At 35.1% G+C, this 25,570-nt stretch overlaps 2 long non-coding RNA genes across 27 annotated transcripts in view; one reads left to right on the forward strand and one right to left on the reverse strand.

Annotated features, from left to right (window-relative positions):
* The window catches only part of LOC147834235 (uncharacterized), a 385,840-nt gene that overhangs the window by 104,516 nt on the left and 255,754 nt on the right, over positions 1-25,570 (reverse strand). For 6 of the 26 annotated variants that reach the window (XR_015506165.1, XR_015506167.1, XR_015506150.1 and 3 more), the window contains one exon: positions 1,698-2,355. The exons of the other annotated variants lie outside the window; for them this stretch is intronic. This is a non-coding gene — a long non-coding RNA (uncharacterized LOC147834235). Of the gene's footprint in view, positions 1-1,697; positions 2,356-25,570 lie in introns of those variants that run through there. 26 annotated transcript variants of the gene reach the window in all.
* On the forward strand, positions 1,409-9,430 carry LOC141377027 (uncharacterized). Its single transcript, XR_015506180.1, has 3 exons — positions 1,409-2,373; positions 8,713-8,838; positions 8,992-9,430. It is a non-coding gene; the product is annotated as an uncharacterized LOC141377027 (long non-coding RNA).

Below are 25,570 nucleotides of genomic sequence, written 5' to 3' on the forward strand. Positions count from 1 at the left end.
GAGATGCTCTTCTGCATACCTCGGTTGTAACGAGTGGTTATTTAAGTTACTGTTGCCTTTCTTTCAGCTCGAACCAGTCTGGCTATTCTCCACATAAACTGAACATAAACGACCGCAGAACTGCCGTTCACTGGATATTTTTTTTTTCAGATTATTCTCTGTAAACCCTAGAGATGGATATGCGTGAAAATCCCAGTAAATCAGCAGTTTCTGAAATACTCAGCAACGTTCAAAGTCAATTAAATCACCTTTCTTCCCCTTTCTGATGCTTGGTTTGAACTGCAGCAGATCGTTCGGCCAATGACTACATGCATAAATGCATTGAATTGCAGCCATGTGATTAATTGATTAGACATTTGCATAATGAGCAGTTGGACAGGTGTACCTAATAAAGTGGCTGGTTTATAAATCTTATTGTAACATTTGTCAACCAAACTAATTTTTTTTTATTAAACTGCAATAAAACACGACTCATATTTATCAGCTATTATTTTAGTAACCAAAACATTTTGTTGCTAATTTTATTATAATAATATTTGCATTAATTTTGTTATAGATATCTTCTCAAATCTAATTTATCTAACATTTACTTAACATTTATCTTACATTTCTTGTTACGATAGTACTGCTAAACAATTACCTGTCACATTAATTACGTTATGTTATGTTTCTGATAGCGAAAAATACAATAAAAAATAGGCTACTATTGACCTTATTCTAAAATGAGGAAGTGCGCTCGTTTTTTTTGCGATTGCTTTAGAACTTCTGAGTCAGTTGGCCATGGGAGAAATGACTAGAAACAATAAAGGGCAGAAAACGTGCAAACTACTTGCTCTATAAACAAGTGTGTCTTTGACTTTACAGACAAAGCAGAATAATATAATAAGAAAATACCAGTTTGCAACATCAAGCAGCTTAACAAGCAGTTTTTAAAGTGAATTGAATAAGACCGGAGGTCTCAGGCCAAATTGATTCAAATGGCTGCACCCGCTTGTACGAGAAGAATGAAGTCAATATGCTTCAATATTGTTAATTTTGCTGACAGTTTTAGATTATATACTTTTGTGTTTCACAATAATGTGAATCTTTACAAAAAATTATGTAACATGCAATTTAATATCCGGCTGTATGCAACCTAAACTAAACAGATGAAATAACCCATGAAAAGACAAACTTTCAGCAGAATTTGACTTAAACTCTTAAAAACTGTGATAACTAACCCCAGTTACCTCTGATATCCAAATAACCGAGAGTCATTACCTGTCTGAATTGGAGTTATGAGAGAAAGCACAACATTTGTGGAACATGAACATCCACACACACACAGAGAGATCATGACGTCACCTGCGCACTGAGAAAGATGATAAAGTGTTCCATTTATGTTCGAGTTACAGCTTCACCGTTGGCCAGATCTGAGCTCCAGAACAAACCCGAGAGCAGGAAGGGAGAGAGCCATTAAAAGAAGGAAGATGGGAATAAAAAAGGTGAAAGGAAGATAAAAACAGTTTACTCATTGAGGGAGGGAGATTGGACAGTGGGAATGTGTAGAGAAAAAAAGAAAGCAGTAAAACATCAAAGACCCCCAAAAACCAGCAAAACGCAGAGCACGGAATAAAAACCAAAGAGAGGAAATGAAGATTAAACAGAGAGGGAGAGGAATATTATCCACGCAGCTAACACAAATCAGATTTTAATAACCACATAATTGCTATTATCATTTTTATTATTCTTACAAGTTATTCTTTTTCTCCTCCATGTATACACGAGTGATCTTCTTGTCTCTCTTCAAGTGAAGTCTTTTTGGCAACACAAACTGGCAAACATCCCAACAACAGGAACTATAGATCGAAAGACCCCCCAAAAAAGTGTGGGAAAATGTCTGGGCAGATCTAGCGGAGATCTGCGTTTAGCCTGAACATACCTTTCATGCTAACAGTCCTGCGACACCAAGCAAAAGGACGATTTCAATCGTTCTGGCCATCAGTTTCTGTTTAGCGATTTCAAACTTTTGCAATTGATCATCCATCCAGAACTTCCCAAGATCTGAGACGCTGCTCCCATCAGAAGCTGCTCTGGCGTTCCTCAGCCCATAAATCTCCGCAGCTTTTTTATTTCTCTGTTCATCAGAGCCCTGAAACTGTTCCGTATGTCTCTTTCCCCTCTCCGCTGGTGAACGTCATGGGCCTGTGCTGTTCGTGCTGAAACGTCCAGTTTGTGTTGTGTGAATGCAAGACAGCTGGACAGGGTTACACACTTAATAGCAAGCAGGGCCCTTTGGGTGGAGGACACTTGCCGAGTGGAGATGCCTTCAGTTTGGACATCTCGAATGAAGAGACTTGAAGAAGTTGCAGGATTCTGTTGCAGATGAATAAGGTAAATGTATATCAAAATCATTTTGTAATCGATGACAAAGAGCTTTTTTGAATGTTGTAAATGTATTACAGGATAGCATTGAGCATGAGGAAAAGAAAAATTAATTTTCTAAGGTGTTACAATCAAACAGTTGTCTTATTAAAGTGCTTATCAATGCATGTTTTCAAGTTTTGATATATTGACATATATATGAGAAATTTACAAAATATCTTCATGGACCATGATCTTTACTTAAAGAGCCAATATTATCCATGAAATAGGGTCATATCTTGATTGTAAGGGTCTCCAACAACAGTCTAATATGCATGCAAGGTCAAAAAACACTTTCATGGTCTTATTATCTGCATTTATTTTTACCTAATTATTCCAGCGACTCCTGTATGAATCGTCCAGTGATTCATTTGTTCCCAAACCCCTCCTTAGCGCAAAGCTAATCTGCGCTGATTGGACCGATGACAGTCTGTTGCGATTGGTCGACTGCCTTCAGTCAGAGAGTGAAATGCCCAACAGCTAATCAGCAATATAAAAGTAATCACAGTTCATACACGCTCGATAGTGTAGGCGTGGATTTTAGCTGCCAGTGGGTCAATGTAAATACAGTCGATGGACTTGAAAATACAGATGACTAACTATTTTATTGAGCAAAAAACTGTTGAGGAGATCTCCTAGCTTGTCTCACTCTGCTCTTTTACAGACACACACACAAACACACATATTGCCCTCGTCCTTGCGCGCGCACACACCCACACACACACACAAAAACACACACACACCTCCGGACGACAACGCACGTGCACACACACAAACACATACACATACCTCCGGACGACAGCGCACGCACACACACACCCACGCACACACTACCCTCGTCCACGGAGCTCCGTAAACAAAGCAGCACGCGTCGCGTTTTTAACGTGACTTTGCACGCGATAAGAGAATATAGCCAGTTAACCTGATACAGTACACGCGGTTACAAGTAAAAAATCACAACTAAATACATTTGCAAGCTAGAGTCAACTAGGCAACAACTTTAATCGCACGTACTTACACTTGAGAAATGGAGGAAGAAACCCATCCTGACGTCTATCAGTAAGTTACTCTTTACTGATCCTTCCTTTAACAAACACCGATGAAGTATTCTTTGTAGCATATAGTTTGCAGAAGTTTCCAGTTGTTTCCAACTGCTTGGTTATAATGCTGAGGTTTCATCTTTGGGTAGAGACTCAATAATATCCATCTGCAGTGGGACTTCAATCGACCAGCATGTTTGTGTGCGTGTGTTTGTGGGTGTGTGTCTGGGTTTCTGTGTCAGAGGGCGGGGCCTCAGGTTTCAAATTTCCCGGGTTTGCGCGTGCACGTGAATAACTTGGTTTCGTTCGTAAGTCATGGCGAAACACCTAATAACTCGGTATCAAGGCGACTCGTTTGAAGCACTATGAGTCAACTCTTTTATAGATGAATCAACTGTTTTAAACACTGTACTCTTACAGATTTAAGCCTTAGCTGGATACTTCACTTCACTTAGAGCTGTGTTACACACTACATGGAGGGGAATTTTCAAAAACCCATAATATGGGCTCTTTAATAAATTCTATTTTTTGGCACAAATAAAAAATAAAATATTGCTATTGCCAAAAACATTGTAACAAAATGGTGCTGGACAATAGAGCTGCACAATTCTGGCTAAAATGACAATCGAGATGTTTTTGCTTAAAATAAAGATCACGATTTTCTCACGATTCTGTAGATGTAAAATAAAGGTATGGTAAAAACAAACATACATCATGACAAAATCAGACATTTGCCATTATCAGATTATATTCAACAATATATAGGCTAGAGTACTTATACTAACATTGTAAACATTTATTTTCATGCACAGCTGTGGGTTCGCCATGAAAGAAAAAACATATCAAATGCTTGTCATAATCATAACTCTAAAATGCTATACAATCATTTAAATGAATAGCACTTTCGGTTTCATTCTGACTGCTAAGTGCTTTTTCATACTTCGCCCGCGGCTCCCAAACGAAACTCATTATCGTGACAAGTCTAATATAGTGAAAGAATCAGTTTATTAACTTGAGTTTGATAAATGGCATCTAAACCATGTGTTTTTGGTAAAGAAAGCGAAAGATAACTAGTGCCATTTCCCTTAACCTAGCTAAAAATTAGGTGATGATATTCCTTTTTATAACTTCAGGTCACTCGGAAGGTGGTGAAATAATAAATTTGTGCCACCTACTCTTCGCTGATAAGATACACAGCCAGGTACACAACATTCCTGTGTGACTCAGGCGATACTTCCGGGTTTCTTCCCACCACAGCCTTGATTTTGCTTTTTAAATGGCGGCCACGTGAAATCAGTCTATGCTCAGTACAGGTGGGAAGAAATCAAAATGATAATACAAGTCAAAGGGTCAAAACTAGGCTAAGACAACTCTTCGTAGTGCTACAGGATAACAAGACTCAGCCACTAGTGTGAGTAAGTAAATTCTGATGTTGAATTATTATGTTTGAGATATGCTTGCAATCTGTCATATTAGACAATTTTATTCACTGGTAAAATCAGACATTTGCCATTATTATTTTTTATTTATTTGCTTGTTTATTTTACAGGGACAATACACTTGACATTAGCCCCTTTCACACAGTGATACCGGTAAATATCCGGAAAATTTACGGAACGACTTTACCGGTATATTGAAAAAAGCGCTGTTCACACAGGCGAGGACGTTACGGAATTTTTCCGGAAAAGAGCATTCACACATCCATTCCAAAATACCGGTAAATTCTGACATCATTCACTACAAATGAGCTTTAAACGGCTGCGCTTGTATTTGTAAACATTTGACTAAATTACAAACTCTGTGGATGATCAATATTGTGAACAACTTTCGCATTTCGAGATGTTCAAAATATGTGCGTGTGCAGGCGCTCACAGGCTGTTTCATGGGCACACGCAAAGCTTGAAGGTAAACAAACAACGGCTTATCATAAGCATCTCATCGATGATCATTTACACAGTTGGCATTAAGAAGAACATATAAACGTGATCTGACTAACTTCAAGCAGCTAAATGTGTCTGGGAAAATATTCAAAGGCTTTTATTCTCATAAACCGCGCGGACGTAAATGCGTCTGACTGTTCTGATTGGCTAAAGCAGACGTCTTACGTCAGCACGTTCTAGACGTGCACACGCTTATTCCGGAAATCTTCCTTCTGCGTTCACACAGCGCAGCATTCCGGCAAATTGCCGGTAATGTTACAACTTCTCTTTCCGGAAAATAGCCAGAACGAATTTACCGGTATTTTCAAAAAGGACCTGTTCACACATACAACCTTTCCGGAAAATTGCTGGTAATTTTCCGGAAAGGTCTGTATGTGTGAAAGGGGCTAATGTTATACAAAGATAACCGATGTCGTGTACATAGGGCATATAGCATGAAGCTAATTTGCAGCCCTCGTCCCTGGTTAGGCTTTACATTACAAAAAAATAATAATAATAAAAAAATACTAATAATTATCAGATTATATTCAACAATATATAGGCTAGAGTACTTATACTAACATTGTAAACATTTATTTTCATGCACAACTGTGGGTTCGCCATGAAAGAAAAAACATATCAAATGCTTGTCGTAATCATAACTCTAAAATGCGATACGATCATTTAAATGAAGTGCACACTTTCGGTTTCATTCTGACTGCCTGTGACTCAGGCGATACTTCCGGGTTTCTTCCCACCACAGCCTTGATTTAGCTTTTTAAATGTGGGCCACGTGAAATCAGTCTATGCTCAGTACAGGTGGGAAGAAATAAAAACGATAATACAAGTCAAAGGGTCAAAACTAGGCTAATAACAACTCTTCATAGTGCTACAGGATAACAAGACTCAGCCACTAGTGTGAGTGAGTAAGGTGTATTTGTAGTTCTTGTAATTATTGATCATGAGTTTCAGCTGTGTGTGAGTGTCCAAATTATAGTCAGCTGAACCGGGTGTTAATTAGTGCACAGCATCATGGTAGTTGTAGTTCTTGTAGTGGCCGATGTGTAATTATCCAGCAATCTGCAACTGTTCAATCGCTGGTGATCATAACAAACATACTTGTGCAACATAAGACTGGACTTGTGGTCCAGGGACACTAATGTTACCTCATTTAAGTGACAGTGAATCTCATTTAAATGTCATTAACTACTGTGGACTAACCTTTACATTTTTTATTTGATACAATGCACTTATTACGTAGGCACAAGAATCTAATTACATCTGTAATTACATTATTTACTCCAAACGTTAACACCCTTAAACCTACCACCACAAAACCGTATCTATATTCCACCTCAGTAGTAGCAAAAGTGTTTTGCAATCCAACATGAATTGGATAAACACACTGTGCCTAACAATGCATTTTGGAGGATGCAGTGGTTCAAGACACCTAGTGGGACCATTACAGTTTACCATTGTAACATGAGCACTTTTTTTCATAAAATTACAAACATATGTGCATCAGTTTTCTTCCAAAGTGACTTCCTATTGTGACAGCTTGGTCTGCTATTTGGTGTATTTGTGCTAAACAGCCTATTGTAAGTCTTCATAAAACAGCCTTAGCAAAAATACATATGTGAAAACTTGCCCTGACATTTTTGTAACTGGAAAACTGACATTTCTGCAGAAACCTACATTTCTAAGATGCACCCATAAATGTGGCAAATTCTCATTGATTTCTATTAGAGGGGCTTCTTAATGTTTTATACTTTATACAGCTATGGAAAATACATTTAAAAGTGATCTCAATTTATCCGCATTTACATAGATAAATATATGTGATTGAGTAAAATGTATTTATTTTAATTTGTAAGCTATTGATGACAATTCTTCCAAATTTAAATAATAATATTGTCTTTATAACATTTTTTATGCAACACTTTTTGTCCCAATTCACACTATTAACAAACAATTAACTATGTCTATTAGCAAAATGAGCTACTTATTTTCTGCTAAGTAATAGTAATGTTGTAGTTGGTTTTGGGTAGGATTAGGGATGTAGAATAAGATCATACTTTCTAAGTGCTACTAAACAGTTAATATCTTAATTACAGGTAGGTAATAAACCAGTAGTTATATCTGTGAATTGTGAGTTTAAATAAAGTGTTACACATTTTTGTGCATAAACTATCAAAGAGTTTCAATGTTTTTTTTTTTTTTTTTCATGTGTATATTAAGTTTTAGACAACACAATGACAATGTAGCACAAAAACACATTAACAACTTAGGAAGAGTAAAGAATCATTATTTGGTGGAATGACCCACACTGTAAAAAAAGAAAAGTTGAATCAACTTAAAATTTTAAAGCAACCAGCTTCAGGACATTTTTGATTTTACTCAGCAAGCTGGCTTACAATTTTGGGTCAAGAGTTGAGTGAACTGTTTTTACAGTGCAGATTTCAATCACAGCTAATGAACAAAATTTGCTATTTTTAAACATTTAAAATATTGTCCATTAACCAACTGTTATTCTCTGCAAGAAAAAAAGAAAAAAAAGCTAAATAATATTTTTATTTAAAATTAAGAAAATGTGTTATACACAGTGTGGGGGTAACCTGCGAGTTCAGTAAAACACTACTTTTCTAAGTAGCAATTAAAGTAATGCATTGCTTTAAAAAAAGAAAGCAATTATATTTCACTTATTTAAAAAAAAATTAAGTTACTTTTTATTTTAATTAATTATCTTTTCAAAAAAATTATTGCTGAAATAAAATGATCGTAGTCATATTGAATCATGCACTCAAAGACTGCATTCATTATTTTGAATGAAGCATCTCTTATCATTACGTGACAGGAAGCTTGTGCTCCAGGCACTCAGGATTGTTTGCTGAAACTGTGGATTAACGTTAATAACGTTGTAAATAATGCTTTTTTACTTGGACAGACTGATTGTTTTGCTTCCAAAGGCATTATCAAGAGCCATGGCTATTAATTCTGTCTTAATTCTTAGTCATTAATTCAATTTCATTCAATTAGATTTAATTTAATTTAAGTTTATTTGTATATTGCTTTGCAGAATGATTATCTTTCAACAATAATGCATTACAAAAATAAATTCAGAAAAGTTAAGGTTATTATTTAACATAACTTTATTAGTTACTAATAAAGTTAACTTAGTAACTACCTTTTAACAGTAAAAGTTACTAAACATAAACATAGTTAATCTGCAGTTATATAGAGTCTAGGTAATGTCTACTGTATGTGTTCATGTTTAATGAAGTGTATTTGTGTATTAAGTGTATGTGTTGTCCTCATTTAAATCTTGCCTGTATTTTTTTTGGTTCTCAAAGTGACATCAAACAAATCCCTAAGAACCACAATTTCAGCTAAAACCCTTCTTCAATGTTTTACCAAAGAAGAAGAAGAAGAAGAAGAAGAAGAAGAAAAAAAACGCCAACATTTTGGATAACCCGGGGGTGAGTAAATTAACAACAAATTTAGTTTGCTGTAAATGAAAACCAGCTTCCATCTGACCTACAGTCACTGATCAGCCTTACTAATGAAGATTTGGCTCCAGATTTCTTTGGCTTGTGAGCCGTTTTCATTTTTTTTTTTGATTTGTGGTGCAGGTGACGCTGTTCACAGTAATGAGTTCTGAGAAGAGAGCGCATGAATATCTTCCTCCATCAGACACCCGATACAAACAAATGCTGTTTTAAAGAGGAAACATTTGTTACAGGAGGAAGGCCTGTGGGACTGTAGCGCAGGAAGCCCAGCCTCGTTTCTGCTGCTTCAGTGGAGATGCTGATTTGTAAGAGTTTGGAAAGAGTTCTCAGGACGTCCCATAAAGTGCGGCTGTATCAGTGGTTCTAATCTAAGTTCAGATGTTTGGGTGGGTTTGACCTGAGGTCGTCTTCACCCCTCAATAAAGTTAACTGTGACCTGCAGAGTTAACATGCTCTGGGAAACAGGCTCCAATAGATAAAACTTTTTACTTTAAGCGCATTCAAAGTTTATGAAGAATTTCTATAGGATTTGAGAGATATATATAAATACAAATAAACTTTTAAAAAAATGTTTTAAAGTGTGTTTTAAAAATGTTATTTAGCCAAATGCTTTTACAGGTTGCTTGTAAATTTTAATTTTTCTAAGGATTATTCTTATTATAATTAAACAAATCCCTATTTGTTAATAATAATAATGTATAACTAATAATGTATATTTATAATAATTAATAATAATAATAATAATAATAATAATAATAATAATATTTTGTTTTGTCATTATTTGTGTCTTTTATAGTTTCAGCAAATTGTATTATTAAAAATTTGTTGATGTGGACACAAAAGATTGTGTTAGCTATAACGTTTTAATTATAATTTTTTTAAACAATATTTATTTATTTATTTATTTATTTATTTATTCAATCAGACTTTTTGGCCTGTATTTACTTACTTGGATATCGTAATTGTGGCTTTTTGTTTGGATGAATGAAAGAAAAAATAAAATAAATTAAAACACTGAACAACTTACTGAATGAGTGAGTGAGTGAGTGAGTGAGTGAGTGAGTGAGTGAGTGAGTGAGTGAGTGAGTGAGTGAGTGAGTGAGTGAATGAGTGAGTGAGTGAGTGAGTGAGTGAGTGAGTGAGTGAGTAAAACCAAACCAACGAATGAACCAATCATTGAACCGATGAACCAACCAACAAACATTCTAACCAACGAATTAACCAACCAACCATTGAACCAACGAGCAAACTTACGAACCAACCAACAAATAAACCAACCAATGAATCAACAAACCAACCAACCAACCAACCAACGAACCAATGAATGAACAAAAATAATAAATAAATGATAATAATTACATAAAACAAATAAAAATAGTGTAAGACACTGACTCACTTACTGAGTAAGTGAGTGAGTGAGAGTGAATGAATGAATGAATAAATGAATGAATGAATGAAGCAACTAACCAACGAACCAACCAATGAACACACCAATGAATGAATGAACCATCCAACCAACCAATCAATGAACCAACCAACAAACGAACCAACCAACCAACGAATGAACCAACCATTGAACCAACAATTAAAACCAATCAGCCATTAAAACAACGAATAAACGAACCAACCATTTAACCAACCAACAAACGAACCATCGAATGCACCAACCATTGAAAAAACCTACCAACCAACCAACCAACCAAGCAACCAACCAACGAACAATGGAATGAATTAATAATTAAAATGTATAAACTAAAAATAAAGGACTATACTATAAGAAAATAAATAACTTCATGCTTAAAAAGTTTCCAATATTCTAATAACACACAAATGCTATACCAGACCCAAATCTTCTAACTAATACCTGGAGTAGGTGCAGGAAAATATAAACACTGTCTCTTTCAGACAAAAATAATGGCTTTTCTGTAATAAGCACTACTTACAGATAATTACCCTTCCGAAACAGACACACTGTGAAGCCCCAATGGCTACTGGCAGTGACAGAGATCAACTGAAGACCTGGCATCGCTGCTGTCTGTTTCTGATTGTGTGCTGTGTAATTGAAAAGGCTGTTCCTCAGGCGAATGACCGCTCCAGTTATGGACATGCTCGAGATGGTTTTGGATTTCCTCTGGTTTGATCAGAATGTTGGCCGCTGCCCTCATTTTGAGTCATCTTTAAAGCTCTTCTCCTGCTGGACTAAAAATAGGCAGACCTGCATGTCCCCATTTTTGCTGATCAGAGGAAATCCTGCTGGTTTTCTTCAAGAGCTTTAAATGAACAAGGGAGTCTCAAGAAAATAACGTCAATGGGCCATCTTTTATTCACTACTGATATTTTCAACACATTTTGGAGAGTTATGTCAAAATCTATTTGTCTGTAATAGCTGTCATTTAATTAAACATTTAATTACATAATGATATATAATTGCAAATGTAGTACTGTAATTTGATTCAATAGGTATTATGGATATTTTTTTAGCTTGTACACCTCACCAGGCAGATTTAAGTATTTGCACAATAACTAAATCCAAAATTGTATGAATAGACATAGAAACAAACGTATAAATAAATAAAAAAGCAATAAAGAGTTTTGATGTAGTGCAGAATATAACATGACATAAAATATTTACATAATTTAAAATAAAGTTTAAATTACAAGAACAAAACTATATATTTTTATAATCTATATATATATATATATATATATATATATATATATATATATATATATATATATATATATATAAACTATAATTAGTTTTTTTTGTAGAATTATTATTATTGAGTAGATTTATGATGTTAATAACTAAATGAAAAACTGTGATATGAAAAATAAGTAAATTAAAAAAGTGAGAAATAATAAATAAAGAAACAGATAATAAACATACAATGAATAAGTGCAGTGAGTAAACAAACTATCAAACGAATGAATGAACGAAAAAATGAACGAATGAGTAAGAAAAAAACTATATAAATGTTTTATAATTGTCAAACATAATTGAATGAACAAATAAATAAAACTAATCATTATAATTAATGTCATTAATAATAAATATCAACCAAATAAATACAATCAAAAAACAAAGGAAATAATATGTAAATACATATATAAATAAATAAATGCACAAAAAATAAAGCTGCTTAATTATCAAACAAATCAATGAGGACATGAATAAACGAATAAACAGATGAATAACAATAAACAAATAAAGGATCAATGAATAAAAGCACGAACAAATGAATGAATGAACGAACAAATGAATTAATGGAATAACTGATAAAAAGCAACCAAACAATTCTAACCACAAACAAACAAACAAACAAACAAACAAACAAACAAACAAACAAATAAAATAAATAAATAAATAAATAAATAATGGATGTATGAATGAATGAATGAATGAATGAATGAATGAATGAATAAAATAACTGATAAAAAGCCACCAAACAATATTAAACACAAAAAAGCAAACAAAGATATCACAAAGAAAATAATCAAATAAATAAATAATAGATGAATAAATGAATAAATGAACTAACTGATAAAAAGTCAGTTAACAATATTAATCACAAGCAAACAAAACGAATCACAATGCAAATAAATAAATAAATAAACAAACAAATAAATAAATGAATAAATAAATAAATAAATAAATAAAAAAATAAATAAATAAATAAATAAATAAATAAATAAAAACTAATGAATGCTTGAATAAATAACCGACAAATAAATTAACAAATAAACAAAAAATAAATACAAACAATCAAGCAAGCATGTCAAGCTTATTTCAAGATTGATGTTTGGACAAGCAGGATAGCACATCCATAAATAACTGTATAATTTTAAATCAACATTTCAGCTATCTTCAGGCTTTTGTTGTGTTTTTTCCTGTGTGTGAGATTGCAGTGGCGTGGGTCCTGCGGCCCAGCAGGTAAGCTGATAAGCAAAAGCAATGAGATGATGTTGATGGTGGTAAAGATGAAACGCTTTGATGTCAACAGAGTTCACAAGTTGCTGCTCTGCTCTGGATTGGTACCATTCAGATAACAAGACCCAAAGGTGGGGGTTATTGACCTTACCAAACCCATGGATACAATACAAGTTAAACCATTCAGTCAAATGGGTGATTCTCTGCATCAATGAACAGCCATTCACACACACTTCAAAACTTTTAGTAACATTTTGAACTGATGCTTAAATTTTTTGTAATTACTTTTAAAAACTATTAAATATACTGTAAGAAAAGAAGCCTCCATAGTTCACTGAGAGCAGACAGAAGAGAACGAGTGTTGAGCTGTTCACACAGGATGTGTTTTTCAATCCAAACCAGCAAGACAAACCACAACTGAATGGAGCAAGACAAAAAACATCTCAAGATGTGCTTTTAACTTGACATTCTAAAAATACACACTAATACTGAAAGACATTGAAAGGACAGTATGATGCACTGAGGACAGATGTATGTCTGAGGGACATGCACATAAGAATAATTTTACGTTAGTAGAAAAACAAACTTAATCCTCTTGTTAAGTTGTTACGTATCATTGATGTATGGAATACTGTTTCTGGGTCCAAGCGGCTACTCATTTGAATTGAGAAAATATTTGTTCATGACCACTTTTTAGTAATATCACACATTAAAATGAATTGTACACACAATCATAGTGAACACATCAGGACTTTGTGTTCAGAATATTTTAAAAATTTATAAAAAATTAATCACTTTCTGCTCATTGGATATTAGACATATATACATATATATATATATATATATATATATATATATATATATATATATATATATATATATATATATTGTGATTTTCGAAAGTATTACATTATGTTGTAAACGTTTATTATTAGCTTTTGTCGAGTCTCCCCACACAGTTTGACATAGTGCTTGGACACAAAAGCCGCTTCGCGTGACATCACACTTAACAAGCGGATTACATTTTTACTAAAGATCCACGACAGAATTATTCAGTGGTTTCAATAACTTTAAGTGTTTATTTATACCAATCGGATCATGTTCACATTTACACCTGATGTTTAAGTTCGTTTCTTTAGTCAACTTTTTTTTTAGGACAGCAATCAGGTCAAGTTTGTTAGAAAAATGGTCAAGACGCCATTTAAATCTGCACTTAGCCTCACTGCTTATAAGATTGACAAAAATGTGTTACTCAGAATCTTTGATGTCATTGTACAAAATATAACTAAATTTGCCCTTCCTTTCAGTGCAGTCCAAATTTTGTCTAAAGCCTCATTCACACTACGAAAGACTCACAGGGGCAAAGCCACAAGTGACGTTTATTTAAACAGAGAGTAAGCGACTTCTGACGACCTCCGTCTACACGAGCAACATCGATCGTTGGCGATCAGGTGGGTGTGTCAAATGACACGTCAAAGTTGAGAATCCTTCAACTTTATGCAAATGACAGAGGGACTTTCTTGAGCGACAGCCAATAGGAGCACCAGTAGAACTGTTGTGATCTTCTCTCAGCTCGATCAGTGGCCGGTTTTATTCTCCGACCTATAGACTTACAGTACATCCCCCTTTATTTGCAGCAGGGCGCCACCCAGAGTGACAGGCAACTACAAAGTCGCTGCTAGTGTGAATGAGGCATAACACAACAACAATAGTAACAAAAAGATATTAAAAAAAGTCAAATGTCAACAATAATATTAATAAAAACAAAATAATACTTGCGTGTAGAAAGTAACAAGTGCATTTTTATAAGCTTTCAAGTTAAAAAGTAAGTGAAACGTTGGCCAGAAAGGCATACAATTTAATGTTCCTTCATTATTGCAATACTCCTGGGTTATGCACTATTTTTCATTCTGTTTGTTTTTGACTTTTAATGGTTTTAATATCTTATTTAGAGTTGGGGTCGAGTCCACCTTTGTCGAGTCCAAGTCGAGACCAAGTCCTTAACCAGTCGAGTACAAGTCCGAGTCCGAGTCCAAAAGGGGTCGAGTCGGACTTAAGTCCGAGTCCTTAACATCCGAGTCCGAGTCGAGTCCGGCCGAGTCCAGACAGTCTTAAAACTCATTTATTATTTTTTCTTTTGGCTTAGTCCCTTATTTATCAGGGGTTGCCACAGCGGAACGAACTGCCAACTAGTCCAGCATATTTTTTATGCAGCGGATGCCCTTCCAGCCACAACCCATTCACTCTCATTCACACTCACACACCCCGGCCATTTTAGTAAATTAAATTCCCCTATAGCGCATGTGTTTGGACTGTGAGGGAAACCGAAGCACCCGGAGGAAACCCACACCAACACACGGAGAACATGCAAACTCCACACAGAAACACTCCTGGCCCAGTCGAGACTCGAACCAGTGACCTTCTTGCTGTGCGGCAACAGTGCTAAGCATTGAGCCATGGTACCACGTATGTAAAATAACAATAATAATAAATCAAATATATTTTTCTATTAACAATTAAACTGTTAAATGAAGAATTTAAACTTTTTGTACATTTTTACAAAATGACTTGTATTTTTTGTTAGCTTGCTTCAAATTAAAATAAAAATAGGAGGATATATGTTGAATTTTTATTATTTTACAAGACTCACACGTTTGACATTATTCTAATGCCACTTTTTCACATTTCTTGTTTAAATTACGCTTGCATTACCAAGGCAACAATGCATTTTTATTCACATTAAACATCAAATAACAGAGAACTGTTATCAGCCCCAGTGTGGAAAATGAAACCATACTCATGCCAACTGACCCAGATCAGCACAGAACATAAAAGGTTCAGCAAAGGGAGACCATTCGGCTTCACCGCTGTCTTAACAGGGAATTAACAGTCAGAAGAATTTTGTTTTAAATAAAGAAAGAGTGATTAAATAGTGGGGGTGATTGGGTGCAAAATAAAACCCAGTGGGAATCAGACTGAAAAAATAGTCCAGTGCAGATTTCTAGGCTCTTGACCTGGGTCTACCTGTTAATGATAGCCTGAAACAAGGGTTCTCAATGTCTACATTAAAAGGTCTAAATCTGAATTTTTTTTATTAAGGTCAAAGCAAAGAAATTAAACAATTGATATTACATAACTTGTTTTTAATAAACATCCATAAGATGCAGCACGGTGCCGCAGTGGGTAGCACAATGGCCTCACAGCAAGAAGGTTACTGATTTGAGCTGGCTTAGGGCAAAATAAACACATACTTATCCGTTCATTCAACTTTGAACTGTCTATTCTCTTCATCAATTCTTTTCAGTGAGGCTGACATCTTCTTCCATTAAAATTATTGCTTTGCTGCAGTGTGTTAAAACAGGCGTGCGCGCGCGATTATCCAGCATGATCATGATTAGGCCCGGCCCTAACCAATTTGGAGCCATAGGCAAGATTTCAGGTGAATTCCAGTAAATTCCACTGCTAGTGTACATATACTCATAAGACACTTATTAGCTTTGTCTTGGACATCCTTTCATTTTAATAAAGCAAGTGTACATTCCAAACACTTAGAAGTTTTTGCAACTCTGGGACACCTCGAAAAAATACGCAGCGATTATGCATTGTGAAACCTGTGTAAGTTTTGCAACTGGACAAAACAAAAATTAAAACAATATGATGATGATCTTATTTTAACTAAACATGCTATGAAGCAGAAAAGAAGGATGAAGAGTCAGGCAGGTATTAGGCCTAAAACAGTTCACAATTCAGGTCTAAAAAGACAACATATAATTCTCATTCCTTCATTTATTTATTTTCTTTTCGACTTAGTCCCTTAATTAATCAGGGGTCGCCACAGCGGAATGAACCACCAACTTATCCAGCATGTTTTACACAGCGGATGCCCTTCCCTTTATATGCTATGGCCAATTTAATTAATCAATTCACCTATAGTTTTTGGATTGTGGGGAAAACCGGAGCTCCCGGAGAAAACCCATGCCAACACGAATTGAACATGCAAACTCCACACAGAAACATCAACTGACCCAGCCGTAGCTCGAACCAGCAACCTTCTTGCTGTAAGCCGACAGTGCTACTCACTGCGCTACCGTGCAGCCCACAGATAATTCTATAAAACATATCTTTTTGTATCTTATGGAATTGTCGAATTAAATTAATATTCTTGCAAAAGACTTCTCAAATTATCTTAATACATCACTCCAGTTGTGTCTTTGTGTTCCAGTTACATTTAGGACAAATTTCTGTTATTTATTTAGAATATTAATTGTATAATAATAATTATATATATATATATATATATATATATAAATAAATGGAGGGTGGGGGGCTTTTGAGGATATAGGTCATAGTCCTGGTCCTCTGTTCAAAAGACAGTGATGATGACATCAGCATACAACTATGCATAATTCTGAATCATTTTAAAACGAAACATTTGAGATGATTAATTGTGCAATACACATATTCTTGCACTCGGTCATTGACTACATATAAATAGAATCAGAAATGTGTCATTATCAGATTCTCTCTTGCATATTCAACATGGCAGATATATACTGCTGCTCACAATCAGTAATGTTTATTCTCACACAGAAGACTCACATTGTGGACACAGGCACCCCTAATCTCTCCAATGTCTCTCATCAAAATATTACCTGAATATTAATTTTTACACAAATTCAAAGTCAAACCTCATTTTATCTTTAAAAAGATTAAATTATTGCTTGAATTTGTGGACTTAGTCCACTGATTATCCATTCTGAATGTTGTCTGGATTTTAATATAACTCTACATTAAATTCATTTGTGCTTATATTGACTTAATATAATATGCAACTCCAAGCAACATTATTAATACGTTTTTGTTATTCCATCATTTAATTACTGTAATTTTACACAATCTTTATACTCTCCTAACCCTATCCTCAAAAGCAGAAGCTGATCTGGGATCTGGGATGAGTTTATTATACGGAACGCGTCCGTCAGTCAGCATGTATGTGCGGTGGCGTAAATAAAAGCTGACATGCAGCCAGAGAGATCGCTAAATTCTTGTTATAGTTTCATGCTGTTATTTATTCATTTTTAATATCTTTATTTGTGCTGTGAATGATGTGGACTCGACTGGACTCGTGATATTTTCCGAGTCCAAAAGTCCGAGTCAAGTCCGAGTAAAAGTTTCCCCAAGTCCGTGACAAGTCTGAGTCCAATGAAAATTGGACTCGAGTCCGGACTCAAGTCCGAGTCCAAGTTCGAGTACCCCAACACTAATCTTATTAGCAGGTGTCAATGGAGTCTCAGCCTTAAATGCAGGTAATGACAAATTTTACTCTGTGTCGTACAAGAAATAACAAAGAACGGCACATTTGGAATTATTAAGAACAGGCTCATATTAAGCTTAAACTCAAACACTTTATCAAAGAATTAAGACACAGCAAAATGTTGAGACCTACATCAATCTGTTTAACTAACTCTATAACTTGGATAATTTTAAGACCAAATGAGCTCATTAAGTTTAAGCTGATAATAACTGACATGGCAACACTTCAAGAGTGTACTTTGTGAAGCAGCCTTGCAAGCGCAAACAAAATATGAAGCCTCTATTGATGGTTATTCAGTTAAAATCACAAACCATGATGAGTCTTTGTTACTTAAATACTACTTAGGTAGTATACTTTGGTAACGTTGGGAGTGAGTTAGTAACCTCCCTAATTTTATTGATGCAGTGGTGCAGTGGGTAGCGCCCTCGCCTTATAGCAAGGTCACTGGTTCGAGCGTCGGCTGGGTCAGTTGACATTTCCGTATGGAGTTTGCATGTTCTCCCCGCATTCGCGTGGGATTCCTCCGGGTGCTCCGGTTTCCCCCACAGTCCAAAGACATGTGGTACAGGTGAATTAAGAAGGCTAATTTGTCCATAGTGTATGTGTGTGAATGAGAATGTATGGGTGTTTCCCAGTGATGGTTTGCAGCGGAAGGGCATCCACTGCGTAAAACATAAGCTGGATAAGTTGGTGGTTTATTGCATTGTGGCGACCCCAGATAATTAAAGGGACTAAGCCAAAAAGAAAATGAATGAATAAATGAATTAATTTCACTAATTTGAGTAGAACATGTTTACAGAAAGGTTGCCCTAGAAAAAAAATTGTGTTTATTTTCTGAATATTTGAAAACAAATTTGAATAAATGTTGAAGTTAATATTTTTTCAGTTCCTTTTTTTAAACTACAAAGAAGCTACAATACAGATATTCGGCTGAAGCTTGACTACAAATGAAATCGCAAATCAATTCAAAACACATCAATACATAAAAAAAATAAAATAAAAAAATAAAAACACAAATAGATATTTTCCCCGAATCGCACAGCCCTATGGTAAACTTTTAGAAATAAAGGTACATGAGCTGTCACTGGGGTGGTACCTGTTCAAGAGGTACAAAAACCTAAAAGGTCCATACGCTCAAATATGTACCCTCAAGGCTAGATATTAGTACCTACAAAGTACAAAAGTGTTCCTCTTAAAATTTTTAGGTAATAATATATACTTTTGAGGTATCAATTTACATCCTTTAGGTACAAATGTGTACCTTTTGAAAAGGTACCACCCCAATGACAGCTCATGCACCTTTATTTCTGAGAGAATTCTCAATATAATTTATCCTGTTTATTATCTCACTGTTTTACATCATATTTTATGCTACTAATGAAAAACAATAATTATATATTATATATACATACATATACAAATCTGATAACCTTTGACAATACTATGATGTCCTAAATGCTTCTTTGACCAATGGAATGCAGTCATTTCATAGCTTCAGGGGTTGCCATGCTTCAGTGACCATGAGCATACGCACAGGAAGTTTCTCCACATGTCCACTTCTGATCCACACTGCCTATTTATTGGTTCTGTCAGCTTGTAAGAGTCCATACGTGCATGTGTGTGTGTGTGTGTGTGTGTGTGTGTGTGTGAGCATTATTTATTGTTATTTGAGAAGCGTGCCCTCTCTCCCTTCAGCAGTCATTTCAGCTGATAAGGCCGAGGTGAGGGAAGAGTCAGCCAGACTCGCAGCATTCACTACAGACCACCCTAATATCCCAACACGAATCCAGCAGAAACACACGCCCCTCCAGGGGTCCGTGAGAGAGGAGGTGGGTCAACCCAGCCTGGCATGAGCATAAACACACACAAGCACAATAATCCTGCAGCCCTGACTCCACATCCATAACTGATCTCTTTACCCAAGGCTTCAATTATTGCATTACAGCACAACAAATTGCTGGAAACAAATCCGAAGCAGTTCAAGAGTCGAGGTTCAGTATGAAAGCAATTAGCAAATGTAATTTGTGTGTTAATTTGCGTCAAAGTACACCGTAGCTGCTGGGTAAAGTTAATACGGGGGTTTGAGGGTGTAAATTAGGGGTAGTTTGTTAAGTGCTAGCCTGGGGAGGTGTGAGATCCCAGGGGATCGTAGTCTGGCTCTGGCCCCCTGATGGTTCCTCAAGAAACGAGGAGGTGTTTGTTTATACAACTTTCATTACAGGACGGTCCCTACATCCCCCCCAAAACAAATGAATGTGCTTCAATCCACTTACCCCCCTAGCAACTAATGTGCTCATGTTACAGCTGCTGTTTCTGCTTGTTCTCTCTCTATTAACGCTGCATCAGATCTAATTAGTTTGCTATAGACAAATGAATGACAAATCAGTTAGATGAAAATGCCAAAATCAGCAATAAATACAAGCTTAAATGGAGAATTCTATGTAATAAAACTAATATTGTACTAATTAAATGAAGAAATAAAACTACAAAAGCTTTCACTGGAGGAGTACCTTTAAAAAGATTACACTTTTGTATTTTTATGTATTAATGCATTCTCAGAAATAAATGTACAGAAGCTGTCACCTGAAGGGTCCATAATTGTACCTCAAAGGTACTTTTTACGTACATTTGGGTACTAATATGCACATTTTAGATACCAATGTGGACTATATGGGTACAAATATGTATCATTTAAATAAATCTTTTTTAATAAATAAATAAATAAATAAATATATATATATATATATATATATATATATATATATATATATATATATATATATATATATATATATATATATATATATCCACTTTTAATCTCTTACAAAATTTGCTTCTAGATTATAAATTAGTGTTAATAATTAATAAAACTAAGTCTTACATTATGACATATATGACTTACATTATTAGACAAAAACATTAAATCAAAAGGTTATTCCGATTCTATCTTATGTAATGATGGTACTTCTTTGCGTAAAGCTGATAAGATTAAATACGTTGGAGTATGGCTTGATTCTGAACTTTTTTTAAATCACCGATCAATCATATTGTGAGCAAAGTCAACCTTGGAATTAGTACCTTACATTGATCTAGACATTGTTTTTTTCATTTAGTGTTCGCAAGAAACTTGCTCTTCAAATTATATTTCCAATTTTTCATTATTGTGAATTTTGCTAATTTGTTCTGAGTGTTTTTTTTATACACATCATTTTATAATTTATGATCTACTGCAGTGCCCATCTTTGCACACAAGACGACATTTTCACTGGCTTAATTTATATTTAAATGTATTCATTTTAAGTATCCTTTTTATTTACAACAACATTTTGTATTTTTATGTTTAAGGGTCCAATTGATAATTTACCTGCTAACATTTGATCCATTGCATGATTTAAGGTGTTTAAGAAAACTTTGCTGTCATATTTTACTTTGAACTGTACTTGTTTTTTCTGAGGATGTTGTAGTTTATGTGGTGATTTGATTTACTGATCTGTTTATCTTTTTGGACTATGTATATGTACGTATGTAAACTACTTTCCCTTTTGTTAATGTTTTTTTTTGTGTCGTTTTTTTTATGTATTTGTTTTTTTTTTGTCTTCTTGCGTTATTATTATGTCATTGTGATTAATTGTGGGACCACATTGAAAATGAGATGGTACATCTCAAGGGGTTTAACCTGATGAACAAACATCAAATATCTCCGGTGTGAATCGATTGATCTGATCAAGGCGTATGGAGAGCAATAGTAACATTTGCATGGTGTTTCTACATTCTTTTGAAGATCCTTTTTGAAGCAACGGCCATAATTTATAAAAACTCGTGTTTCACAGTCCTACAGGTTTGGAACAACATGAAGGTGAATAAATGACGACATAATTTTTACTTTTGGGTAAACTATCCCTTAAAATGTATTTTATTTCCCATCTTAAAAATGAGAGAAAGAATAAAAAAAGAGGTGAGTGGGAGCTGTGTTTTCCTTCTTTTCTATGAGATACATGAGATATCTGCTCACCACAAGAGCCCTTCACACTGTCTTCACTTGGAATCTCTCTCTTTCTTCCTCTTTTTCGCTCTCTCCAACATCTCGCTCAAATCCAAAGGAACCCCATTGACTAAGAACTGCTTGACCTGGAACTAAGCGGGAGTTCATATACTGTACTGTGTGAGTATGCATTCCTATACATATGTAAATAAATATCCGTGTGTCTGTGTACCCGTGTCTGTAGGTGGATATGAGAGAGGGGTACTGGAACATACAGACAAGCATCCCCAGAATCCTTCAGCTTGGCCAAAGTTAACAGACAGGAGGGATTCAGTATCAAAGCGCTGATATTTCATTCCTCACACACACACACACGGGTTCTGGCGGGGTCATGAGGAGGGGGCCTCCCACAGACTATTTGAATACAGAAATGTTTAATTGAGAGCAACGGGGAACACAGGTTACCAGGCCAGGATATACATATAGATATATAAAGAAAAAAAAGTCCCCTTTTATTCCTCTCTTCAAAACTTTCTCCTGCACTCCCTGCCTAATTCTTGGTCCATATATATTATTTCCCCTCAATTTCTTTTTCTACCTGCCCTTGACCCTCTTTAGAGCTCTCTGAAATGTTTTCTTTCACAGCTTGTTTGGCTTGTGCTTAATAGTGACATAAAGCTGCATCAGACTAAGGGATGAAACACTCTCGGGTGTTTTATGAACATGAATAAGTGCGCATCTGCGTGTGGTGTGGGGTGTACAGGGACCAGCGAGGATCTCTCGTTGTCCAAGTTTAACATTCACAAAAGCGAGAGTGAGAATTTACTGAGTTCTCAGGGTCGTGAAACACAAACAGCGTAATTGAAGACATTCAAAGAAATTCAGAAAGTAAACATAAGGCTTTTGTTCCACCCAACACAAAATTGAAGGCAATGTCAATGATCTTTTTGTTTTATTTTTGTGTAAATGGATATATAAATGCAGCAGTTTTATACATATTTAATTGGTAACATATATTCTGATTTAATTTGATATTTGAAAAGAACACTTTCACATTCCTTCAAATTACTGGTGTTAATTTGACAACATGTGCTTCTTACCATGTGTTCATATCTCAATAAGCCAGCAGTTTTCATACAGGACAATGAGCTCTATCATATGATGTTATGAAGAGAACACATGAGTCCAGTTGCGTCTAAACTAGTAAACTTATTACAACAAAACAATCAAACAAATCATGCATCACAACTAAGCAAGAAGGAATAAATAATCAAAACTCACGTTCTCCAACAAATATCCAACACTAACCTAAGACTAACAAACCCAACAAACAACAACGCATAATAAAGTAAGACGTAAGGGAAAAGCAGGAAATTAAAATAAAATAAATAAAGCTTGATGGCTGGCAGTGAAGTGTCCTTTCCTTCCACTCAACGTCGGTCCATATTTATAGCCAATTAGCAATAGAGCAACTCGCCGCAGTTGCGCAGAGGCGGACCTATCAGACTCTAGAAAAACAAACAGTGAGTGACATCATGACAAACACGCACAAGCAGGCAACAGCCGTAGCATACGGCAAAACAGGCAATGACGTTTTTTAACTTAAAAAAACTAAACCCTCCGAAATAATGAAATGGCCAGCCAATAATCCTGACCTAAACCTGACTAAAAATCTCTGGAAAATTCTTTTCGACAAAGTTATGGATGAGAAATTCACTACGCTTAGTGAACTGTGGAAGAGACTGAAGAGGAGTGGAGCAAGAGTGATGACAGGTTTATGCTTTGAATATCCAGATAAAAAAGACTCAATTTGACAGACGAGACATTTCTTATCAGAAAGCAATAAACATAATCTTACTAAAACAATCCATTTGTTCTGCACACACACATACACTCAAGTTCTACTATAGTACCATTAAACTCCTAATATAATATTCTGTAGCTCAGGGTTTCTTAATTAGTTTTCACTAAGGGCCAAATTCTACCAACAATACAAAGCTAAGATCCGCCGATCAGTGTTGTGAACACAATGTTTGAGCTGTTGTTATATTGTTATCATTGCTGTAACTTGCTGTATTATTTTTTCTAATTGCTGTTTTTAATAAACTTCATGATACATTTTGTTTCTATGTAGTTTGCTTTATTCAAATATTTAAATTCAATAGTAATAATTAATGATAAGATCAACATTAAAAACACAGCAGAAAAAATACAATGTTTTTGCTTTAAGACAAAAAACAGATCCATAACAGAGAGAAATTTACAGACATCAGATCACTTCTCAAATGTTTACATTCTAAGGCATAACTGATGGAAATTGAATACTTTTATATTATTGAATACATTTATTCACTCATTCATTCATTTTCTTTTTGGCTTGGTCCCTTTATTAATCAGGGGTTGCCACAGCGGAATGAACCGTCGACTTATCCAGCATATGTTTTACGCAGCAGATAACACGTTTATTGGATATAACTGAATTTTACCATTTAGAAGCTTGACTTAATTTGCCTGTTGTAACTTTCATTTATCCATTTATGTGAGGACACTACTAAAATCTCAAGTGCAAGTTCTCTTCGCAATGTTTAAATAATAAAAAAAACTGCTTAAATTAATTATTTTTAAACACATATACACAGTGTACACTTCTGGTCCAACTTGTGTGTGTTGTCAAAAGCAAGATTATATATAGATAAAAAAAAATTGTAGTATTATTATTGGAAACTGGCCTCTCTTGTGGGTCATCTATTATGGAACCCTGCTGTAGCTCAAATTGTAAAGCATGGCACTAGTAACTCCAAGGTTGTGGGTTTGAAACCCAGGAAAAGCTGATAAAATGTGCACCTTCATTACAATGCAAGTTGCTTTGGAAGTGTCTGGTAAACTTGACACATTATACACACAACTTTAGAAATATCTTTATTATTTCAGGAATGTCTGTACGGTACTTGTGTGTGCTTTCCTTCCCTTGCCTAGTTGTGTTGACATTTTGTCTTGGGGCAGGTGTGCTGGGTGAGTTTGGTTCCCCCTCACTGCCAGCCGTTATACACGCATATTAATCAGCTTATGAGAGCCTCAGGCCTGACTATTCATCATCAAGCCCTGCTCTCATAAAGTGCAAGAGCTGATTTAGGTATTGTTAGGTTTTTGTTTAATAGAAAATGACAGTAAAATAAATCTCCACGCTTGAATGGCGAATTCAATGTTTATGTCCTAAAACCGCAGAAGTTGAACCGTAGCACCATGAGGAAGAAACATGGCCTGTCAGGGTCAATCCTAATGAGAGCAAAAGCGACCACATTTTACTTCAACTGTATGCTTTTTTTAGCATTTATTTTCTTCTCTTATATCACAATGCGAAAAGAGAAGAACAAACATCATTTTATTCCATTTGAAATGAGGTTCTACTTATTTCTTCTGTTTTTTCTTATCCAGGGCTTGTGAATAAAATGCCTCTAGCGAAGACTTTAAACTA

Source organism: Danio rerio, chromosome 13 (assembly GCF_052040795.2).
Source record: "Danio rerio strain M-AB ecotype USA chromosome 13, GRCz13ab, whole genome shotgun sequence".
NCBI classification, from domain to species: Eukaryota; Metazoa; Chordata; class Actinopteri; order Cypriniformes; family Danionidae; genus Danio; species Danio rerio.